This window comes from Ischnura elegans, chromosome 7 (genome assembly GCF_921293095.1).
Source record: "Ischnura elegans chromosome 7, ioIscEleg1.1, whole genome shotgun sequence".
NCBI classification, from domain to species: domain Eukaryota; kingdom Metazoa; phylum Arthropoda; class Insecta; order Odonata; family Coenagrionidae; genus Ischnura; species Ischnura elegans.
The window spans coordinates 6,157,890-6,168,171 of NC_060252.1; positions in this window are offsets into that span (position 1 = coordinate 6,157,890).

Sequence of the window (10,282 nt, forward strand, 5' to 3'; positions counted from 1 at the left end):
CATTAATTCGGATTCGAAAATCATTTAAAATTTAGAATCACCTCTTTTCCTTTTAACTTAAGAAAAATTTAACTCTGGGGTGCTCCAGGAAAGTTTTGTTTTGTTCATATCGTTTTCGAACTTCTCTGCTCTTCCCCGATAGTATTGCTGTTTCTGGCATTAGCAATTACATTAGGAAAATGCGATATTTGTAATCCCTCTAGACTATTTTCCTTTTCTAGCCATTCCATCTTCGCTGGGACCGTAAACTTGAAAACCGAAAACTACACCAATGATTTGTCAAATTTATACTTTCTCATCTTCATCATGATTTACTTTTGTTTGCTTAAATTTTGCGCCTGGATATTATCTTTCATCATACTCTGAAAGTAATTGCCTGGAAGAATGGGAGGAAAGAGAAGTCTTCGAAAAACCCTGAGGATAATCGGCACCAGGGGCGCAGCTAGGAATTGAGGCTGGGGGGGGGGGGGTTAGGTGCAACTAATACCGGGGTGTGTGGGGGTATGGAATACCCACCAGGATAAGCGGAAGGTGCGAGATTAATAAATTGCGGAATTTTAAGATGAATAGTTCAAAATGGTGAGTTTTACGGCTTTCTGAGGGATATTTTATTAATCTTTATACTATTCTATAATTAATATAAATCCAATTAAGTAAAATAGATTAAACTTAAAAATTTCTATGAGCTCTTGGGGGGTTTATCCCCCAAAATCCCCCCCTCGGCACAACTTAGCCAGCCACATAATGATGCATGATGAAAACAGTCTTGCAAGGACAGGCGGACGGAAGGAATGGTAAGAGATGGCCCCGAATGAATTACATAGGGCAATGAGTTATAAAGGATATAAAAAAGAAGAAATACGCCACTATGAAAAGGCTAGCGGATGGGAGAGAGAGGAATGGAGAGCTGCGTCAAACCAATCTTAGCATTGCTGACTTCTGATGATGTACTTGGGGCTATACCTACTTTCATATATAATGATCCTGCTACTAGCGACTGAACATCAGTTGCGAAAATGTTAGAATATCACATTTTCTAACTCTTGATGTTTGTCTTGGGAGATCTTTGCTTATCTTTTTCGGTCATATGGTGTTCCTGGTGCGAGGTCATCGCCGTGACCACATCAAAACGAAGTTAGTGGAACGAAGAATGGCGTATCCTTCGCAGTAAAAGAAGATAACGGCCAGATATCAGAAGAATTAAATCTTGCTGCCTTGATAAACGCTGGGAGTGGTGGCATGCACGCTAATCGAGGGGTCAATCATCGAATGACGTGTTTACGAGGGGAGAATCAAGTATAAAGGCCGCTTTACACGGGGCACGTACTTGCACAATCTGACGTGTGTACGAGGGCGCAGTCAAAATTGCGTCGAGTAAAGCGGTGAGTTGTTAGAGCACATGCCAGAATGCGTGGACGTGAGATGGCAAAGTAGCCCCTGTTCTAATTTCGTTCATGCATTCGCGCAATTCCACGCCATTTTAGAAATTAATGCAGTTCTAACCTGCGCAATTCCGTGCCCCGTGTAAAACGGCCTCCATGGATAGTGAAAGGCAAGGTGAGCGTGGAAGATCATGGAAGTGGGTGGGCTGTTGAAGCAAGGGTCCCGGGTTCAAGTCTGAGGACATCAAAATCCTAGAAGTAAGAGGTGTCCCATTGCAGGCCTGGTCAAGCCACGCGGGTAGAAATTTTCTACATGTTGCCTTAGAGTAAGTATATACTTACTCTATGGTGTTGTCTTAGGGGGTATTTGCGTTGCCTGTACTGATATTTTGTTCTTTAGTTCGGTCCCTCCGAAATTTCTTTGTGGCTATGTAGGCAAAGCTCTGTCATGGGCATGTTTTTTACCTCCGATGGAAGTAGTATGAAACTTCATATGACTAAAGGTCTTTAGCAACAGCATATACGAATTAAAGGGCAATTTTGGCGTATAAATCCGTTTTGCTGCTATAGAGCCGTGAATGTAATTCATCCGTGGGTCAATGAGAAAAATGAGTCAAAATTCGCTTTTTAGGCGCGCAATATATTGTTATTCGCACACTTATATAAATGCATAAAAATAATTTGTATGCCATCAGTAAACGCAGGAACGAATGAAATTTAATTTCGTGCACTTATTTTTAAAATCAAATGAGGAATCTTCGATAAATTCGTCTGCAAACTCGGGTGAAAAGAGTTTTGCCACGGATAACATAATTACAGAATAATGTTTTAATGTTCCAGAGATTTTTAGTTATCGACCCAGGTTTGTCAAACTGTGTCATTGTCAAGGTAGAACAGCGCATTATTCGAGCTGATTTATAGAATTTTTTTTGGAGGTGCTTTTTGAAATTAGGGGAGGGGTATAAGGATTATTGGACCCTATATCAAGGATACATTTTTGTTTTGACATGTCATAGAAGTTTCTCCTCCAAACAAACTCCTCCAAATATTCCAAATTTTCCCCCGTATAACGGTCGTGGGGAATCTCGGCGGTTAAGTGGCGCTCTCTACTCGTAAGTTGGTTCGCAACGCATAGTCGAGCGGAGTGATCTTGATGAGAAGCTCGCTGCGGAAAGCAGATGTTGCGTCTCAGATTACGATACGAGAATGATGCCGAAAGACTATAGGAATGGAGGCGGGGGAAAGTGAGCCAGGGGATGTGTTGGGAAGTCATCGAATGATGGACCTTTTTGGAAATGGAAACCGCCATTCGCTTGTGAACCAACGGGGACACCACATGAGAAGACGCCACTGATGGAGCGGCACCAATCTCGAAGGACCAGTGGCGTAGCCAGCGGGGAGGTCTGGGGGTACGAACCCCCCCCCCCCCAAAAGTTACTTTGCTTCAGAAAATATTATTATTATTATGATTATTATTATTATTAAAGTATTCTACCGATAAAGGTAGGTTTCCATGGAGTACTTGAGAAGAATTCTTGGAGCCTCCCTTTCCTTCCAGCATTGCCTTCTTCAATTCACCGTAAGGCCTACTCCCTTTCATTCTATCTAAAAATCCTATTTTTTCCCTCCCCTCCCTCGTTTCCCTAACATTCTATCCTCTAACACTGTATTCAACGTCCCCTCCCCGCCAAGTACTCGCTCCATTAATATCTTCCGTCTCCTAACAAAATATAAAAAAAACATGAATTTACGAAAAATTTATTGCAAACATGAAGTTTTTTCGATTATGAAAAGTGTTAAAATTAGTTAAAAACCCTTTACTCAGTAAACTGTATTTCAAAAATTTACCCCCCTGGTATTGGACCCTCCCCCGAACGAAGTTTCTGGCTACGCCACCGCGAGGCACCAATCGAGGATGAGCAAATCTTCGCTCGTCATCATTCCCTGATGGGGACATCTGGGGCAGGTGCCGAAACGTTGGGCGTCGTGGATCCTTTAACCCGGCTCAAAACCCTAGAAAGGTTTCGGCATTTTGAACGAAGGCCTCCTTAGCGGTCGTTGAATATTCTTTTTATCGAATTTGAAAAGAAAATAAGGCAGCTTTCGGCTTATTCAATACTACATTTCAAGGGTTGCTAATAGCGTTTCATACAAAAAGTGCTACTTGCATACAAGTTTTTGTAAGAAAGCTGGGAAGACCATATAAACTTCTGCGCCGATGACATTGAACCTGTAGAGGCTGTAAAATGCGAAACAGGATGCATAACGTATTTTAAAGTTAAATATTCCAGTATTTTTGAAGTGCAATCGTTCCACATCTTCCTTTATTATCGTGTAACATTGCTGTTGTTCTTCCGGAGCAGCTGCGTGGGGACTTCGACATTCGCGAGGAACACGTCCTCCTGCGCATTTATACATTTGTCACCGTACTTGTTAATGTACCCTTAGTGTGACCAGGCTTTTGCTTACGAAGACTCTTACCATAAATCCGAGATCCCTAGTCTTTGTTTGCCCTCGTGATCTCCAAAGGCACTCACGCGAGAGAGAATTCTTTGGAGGAGGTGCAATCCGATTTCATCGTTCCTCGAGATATGGCGTCAATAAGTATGGACCGGACGTTTTGCGGCGGAAGTTACGCCGTTGAGGGAAATTGGGTTGGGGGTGTGTGGCGTAACCATGGAGACAGGGAGAGAAGGGGAGGGGGTGGATGAGAGAGAGAGTGTGAGAATAGAGGAGATGAAATGAAAGTGTGGAGCACCGTACGCAAAGTGAGGAGGACCAATATCCATGCGAAACAGGAAACAGTCTTCCTCGGAAGTACTACTTGTTATCGACACAGTTTCTTTGATCATAACACTATCAGCATCACTCGATGGGACGACTTTCCATTCGTTTTGTTCTTTCTACACTTCCTCTCTCTATTTTTACTTTCATGCATCCTATCATTTTTGAGCTTTGTTTGGCCGGTGTTTCTCCGCGGTTACTAATTTGCGTGAATCTAATGATGCATTGATGCAGGGTCGCAGCTAAGAATTAAGGCTATGGGGGTTTTATGCGCAAGTAATACTTAGGAGTGTGGGGGTATTGCATACCCACCAGGGTAAGCAGGAGTTGCGTGGGCCCTCCTCCAGAAAAAATTAAAACTAATGGTTCAAAATGACGGGTTTTACGGCTGAGTGATATTTGATTAATCCTAACACTATTCTATACGTAATACTGATCCAATTAAGTATAATGGATTAAACTTAAAAATTTCTCCCTGCTTTGGGAGGGGGGGGGGGTTTATCCCCCTCACCCCCCCCCTCGCTGCGCCACTGCATGGATGGATGTACTCTACCTACGATATCAATAACATCCGTTGCCAAGCTTCAGCAATATATGTATGCGAGTGCATATACGTTGTTATAGTAGGTGGATCCCGGCCCTTGTGGTTGCTTACTGTGGGGGCCCTTGTCAATCCATTCTACGCTTACTTCATCCCGCACGCTTGGTGGGACCTGCATGAAAGTGCATCCACTATTTTAAATATTAAGTGTAATATTTTTACGGCTATTATGTGATGTGCATGTTGGTGCATGCTGGTGATCGGTCTCTTCCTGCCAAAAATCCAAAGAGTGACTCACAAGATATTATGTGGATGTAGAATGTATTGGAGGGTGGAAATCGAAGGGAAAGTCCTCCGAGGAATATCTACAGGAGTTAAGTAAGTACTTGGACTGATAAACAGGACGGATAATGTAGTGGAAGTGAAGGGTTGCAGTGGGCCAATAGCGGTATTTTCGATATGGATGAAAAGAAAAGTAAAATGATTAATTAATAATCATTTCATTCGTTCCCGGGAGAAGTATTACAGGAATCATCGCCCATCGTTTCATTAGTTGATGGAAATTCACTGCTAATTATAACTCAATTAGTATTCTAGCTGTTCAGGATATGTGAAATGAGATGGCGGATCCTTAAAGTTAGGCCATTTAGATTAGACCATTAGATTTATAAATTTGGCCAGGCTATCAGCATTTCCGACTCTATCTCTGCACGGATGCTTCACCTTGAGCACAATGGCTGTTCGTTATGGCTTTTAATTTTCATTTCAATGTTCCGCTGCTTCGAAAAACATGAAAAAATTCACGGTCGTAAAATATACGCTGGTGCATACATACTTGGCAATTTAAAAAAATATTTTCGCATTTTTAAAATTGAAGGAATGGCGATTTTTAATATTTTTGAAAAACTTTCCATGCTTTGAATTGTTAACGTAAAATTCATAGCTGTATATATCGTGATATGGGTCACATAACAAATTTATTTTTGCGTTTTTTAATTGATACAATATCTTAGTTTGTTGAGGAGAAATTAGAAAAAAAAAACCGATCGATCTTCAATTGGTCCCTGTTGAGACACGAGACTACGTAGGGGTAAAAAATTGGCGGAAAATGGTGGTATCCTTTCCGTTTGTTTGGTATTCGGAACTCGTGGATACGCAATCATCATCATTAGAGAACAATCCTACGATTGGTTTGACGCAGCTCTCCCATCCGCTAGCCTTTACATAGCGACGTCCGCACATTATACTCATAACTTCGTATCACCCAAAGTTTCTGAACGCGACGCACGAAGTTGCGATTAATGATAATGCAGTATCATTATATCGTTTAATATTATGATATATCCTGGCAACCTGGAACTGGCTGAGAGGTTCCGACGGAATATCAAGGAAATGGATCAACGATACTAGAAAACTTGGCATGTTCGGATGATGGTAGGAAACTAGATAAGTACCACGTACCACCATGAACTCATGTTGCGAACCTCTGATAGGCTGGTCATTTACAGTCATACCTAAAGCGTAAATATTGCACATAATTATGATTTTCCTTAGGACTTTCAAGAGGTCATTGCGGCTCATATCATCCTAGGGGCGAATATTGGGGGGAGCAAGGGGGTCAGGCCCCCTCTGAAATGGGAAAAAAATAGTATCGTTGTCTGAATCAGCTCGATACACGAGGGAATGGTCGTCGGTTTCAGTGATACTCTTTCATGTGTACGTCACTGGCGTGGGTACTCGTTGAGATTCTAAAGGGGAGCGAAAGAAACACCGGTCATGTTAAAGTGAAAAAAACAAATCCCTTATCATTTGCCGATAAATAATGAACTGTTAGAGATGTTGCAGATCAGTTTGTTTATCGGCTGTGAAGTACAGGCTTTAGTGCACGAAAACGTATTCCACATCAATGGTTACTATTGACAGACACTTGCAAAGATTGAGCCAGAAAATATTCACGTACTAGTTAAGAAACTCTATCGCGCCTCTGCATTGGACATTGTGACATTGATAGCATATTCGTGCATAGGAACTCAACCATTAATTATTCCGATACCAACGCTCACTGGAATGAGCCGTTCAATTAAACGCCTTTAAGCCCTCGTCTCGTATTTTCTCACGAAAAGCGTGAATAGCGACGAGATCTAATTAGATGACTTGTCCTTTATGTTTTACTTCATTCACGGATATTTCTGGGAAGAGTTTAAAACATACTAGGCCTCTCAGGGTCGGCGTTGATTGGTGGTCGCCGTGGATACGAACGAAGAAGGGATTGGAATTAGTTAAGCGGGTGATCGATATTAGAAGCAAGACAGAATTTCTCAACACCTTCCCCCCCTCTCTCTCCAAACATTGATTGGCATGCAGTTGCGACGATGACTCCTTCGCTTGCCGACTGCCAACTACTCCAGAGCAAATTAACCATCCGATTAATTCTCAGTCTAACTTCTAATTGTGAGATATGAGGGATTTAGCAACAACATTTGTTCGTGAAATTGATGAAAATTCTGCAGAAATTCCATTTCTTTAATCGCTACGGCAATATTACTTATATACAGTATAAAATCAAATATTCCGTCCATCATTCTGACCTGGTTTTTATCGTCTAATATTGAAATTTAATCTTTTCGGTTCTCCCCAACGTTTTTCTATAGCGGAGCGCGACGTAGTCAATTAAATAATCCAGTTATGGAGACTTGTAGTCTGCCATGACAAATCATCATCGCCATCAACTGTCACCAATCCTAGGATATCTTTGGCACACATATCCACTCATTTCTTCTCTCAGCTAGTCTTTTTGCACTCGCACAATTCTTCCGCTTTGAATCCTTCATCACCTGCCCTGTGTTCTCTCTCGTCCGTGGTCCACCCCTCTCTCCCCCCTCTTCCCTTCCACAAGTCCTTCGACGATTATTTTCATTGGACACTCGAGTCGTTGATGTGCCCGATGACATATAAACCGTCTCATGTTCTTCAGGTGGAAGTGACTCCAGTGGAAAAAATTACGGATACAACTTGTACTTAATACAATTTTCCGATTCTGTATTAAGAGGACGCATCATTCCATCATCACTGAATATGTCGTAATTTGGATATTTTTCTGTCGTGATAATTATCTTTAATTTGCGCTATTATCTTAAAATATTTAACGTATCATGTTGAATATTCTTTTGCCACCACTTACCCATCTCTCAAAGATTAACATTTTTATCACTCAAAAAGTAATGAGTTAATCTATATAAGTGTTTAAGATTTAGGCTAATGTTGACCAGGGTAGCCTTGAAATTTGCGATTTTTCGATTGTGTAATTTTTATTCAAAAGTAATAAGCTCATTTGAAGAAGCGGGAGTGATACGTACTCTTAAACAAAAATTCCATTCATTGATTTTGCCTTGTTATTAATCATATGCATTATGAAGAAAAATTTTCTTTCGTTTCGTCTTTCGCATTATTATGCCTCGGAGGACACATCATTCACATCGATGTGCCTTTTTTCGTGACCTAACACTCCATTAAAACTTATCCACCATCTTGAAATTTTCAGGGTGAATACATACAATTGGCCGTTACTTAAATTTATTTGAATCTCAGGTACGAGAAATTTTCCTCAGTATTTTCTCTCAGATGAAATTTTAGCGTTTTAGGTAGAGAAGAGTTTATTCAAAAAACCTGAAAATAACACAATGATATATGCTAAAACAGTTAATGAGATGTCGCTTAAATGTAAAAAAACGTTAATGAGAGATGCCACGAAAAAATACCTATCGTAATTCGTCTTTCTGAGCGACGAATTAATCAATTAGAACTGACGATAACATGTCAAATTTTCAAATAAATAAGGAGTATACTTTTGTAACCATACACGAGAAACTCAAATTTAAAAAAATAACTACTGAGTTAATTACGAGGAAAAAGATTCAAATCTGAGATGCAGGCTATTGCTGACCAGGGTTCTAAAACGTGCTGGCGTTATGCTGGACTCGCTGTCCGACGTGCTGGGCCTCCCCCTTATCATTAATCAGGGGAATTGACTCTAGCATTATTATTAGTGTGGCAGCCTTTGGAGATGGAGCCTGCCAATTGCGAATCACCCAACACCGTGAATCGCTTTCGTTGGTGCGTGAAGAACAGTGCGTCGATGGACATGTTTGAAGTCGTGTATGTGCGGGCAACATAGGCGCAAATGACGCAGGGAATTTCAAGACGGACATAAGGAAGTACGTTCTGGGCGACTATCGAGTTCGGACCAAACATTTGCATGCTGGGAAGCGACGATGCTGGAAGATTGAAGCGTTGCCATAGGCGAGTTGTATAGCCCATGCTACAGGAACGCAAACCCCTTCCCCGGCCCCCAATTTTATATGTTTATGGCCTGCGGGGGAAATACACTTGTTCCATTGGCATTCATTCTTACGGAGGAGTTCAATAAAGTTGAACTTTTATATCTTATCGCACGTCTTATATTATGTGCCAACTCAAATTAATTTAAAGTACCAATGCACTAGGAAAAGCATAAGTATTATCCAAGAGGAGAATTATTTAAGTATTATTTAAGGTCCTCGGTATTATTTAAGACGGAATTTTACGCAACGATTACCTGAGAAAATTAATAATTTTTGTAACTTTCAGTAGTAATCATTCATACGGTGGAGTTAGAAAAAAAATCGATTAACGCGTTTCTTTGAACTACGAGATAACATATTGGATAAAATCACATAATACGCTGCATGAGCCATCAAAAGCGATTGCTGAAAATTTAAATCATTATTTTATAGATATTTATTGAACTAACCCAATATTGGCAGCCCAAAGGACGTTAAATAAGAAACATTCAATATTATCCCCATTAGGACAAACTCAACAACGGGCCTAATAATTTCGAACAAATGAAAATAGAAATTCGGATGTTCCAGCCTGTACGTGCATCTCGGAGCAGAATACGTATTGATACGGACGGGAGCATGAGCATCTGTAGCGGCGGCGGGAGAGTTGTGAGATGCGGCGGCATAAGAAGGCTGGAACATCGTTCGCAAATATGCATAAATGGCAACAGGGTGGTTTTCTATTATTTTTTATTGCCTAAATCGAAAGATTAACTCCTGGAGTACCTATTTCACGCTTTCAGATTTTGAAATGACGATAGCTATTTTTCGCGATGAAATGAAAAGTGAAAATCTTCAAGCGCGCGGAAACGCGACGGCTAAGTATGAATGCTGGTAAAAGCCCATGTAACGTAATTTTGGTTCCGGCTGCCGCCTTCAGAGACCACTAGGTGCGAGGCTATGAGCACCGCTACGACGCAGGCTGCTAGCAGGTAGCAGAGTACCCTGCTTGCAGGTAGCGCTTGGCTTAAGTAAGGATTATTAATACCCTATCAAAGAAAGGAAACTTTCCGACCTTCGGCAGTTTTAATTGGTGATTATTAAGAGATGTTTCCCTGAGCTCTGTGCCTCATACATGCATTAGTAATCTCAGACGAGGTAAAACTCTAGACTACTCGTATAGCATCTGGGTCTCTGTGACGTTACGTGGAGTGGCATCTCATGGGCGCCAATCTGGCCTTTTTCAAATGCGGTTA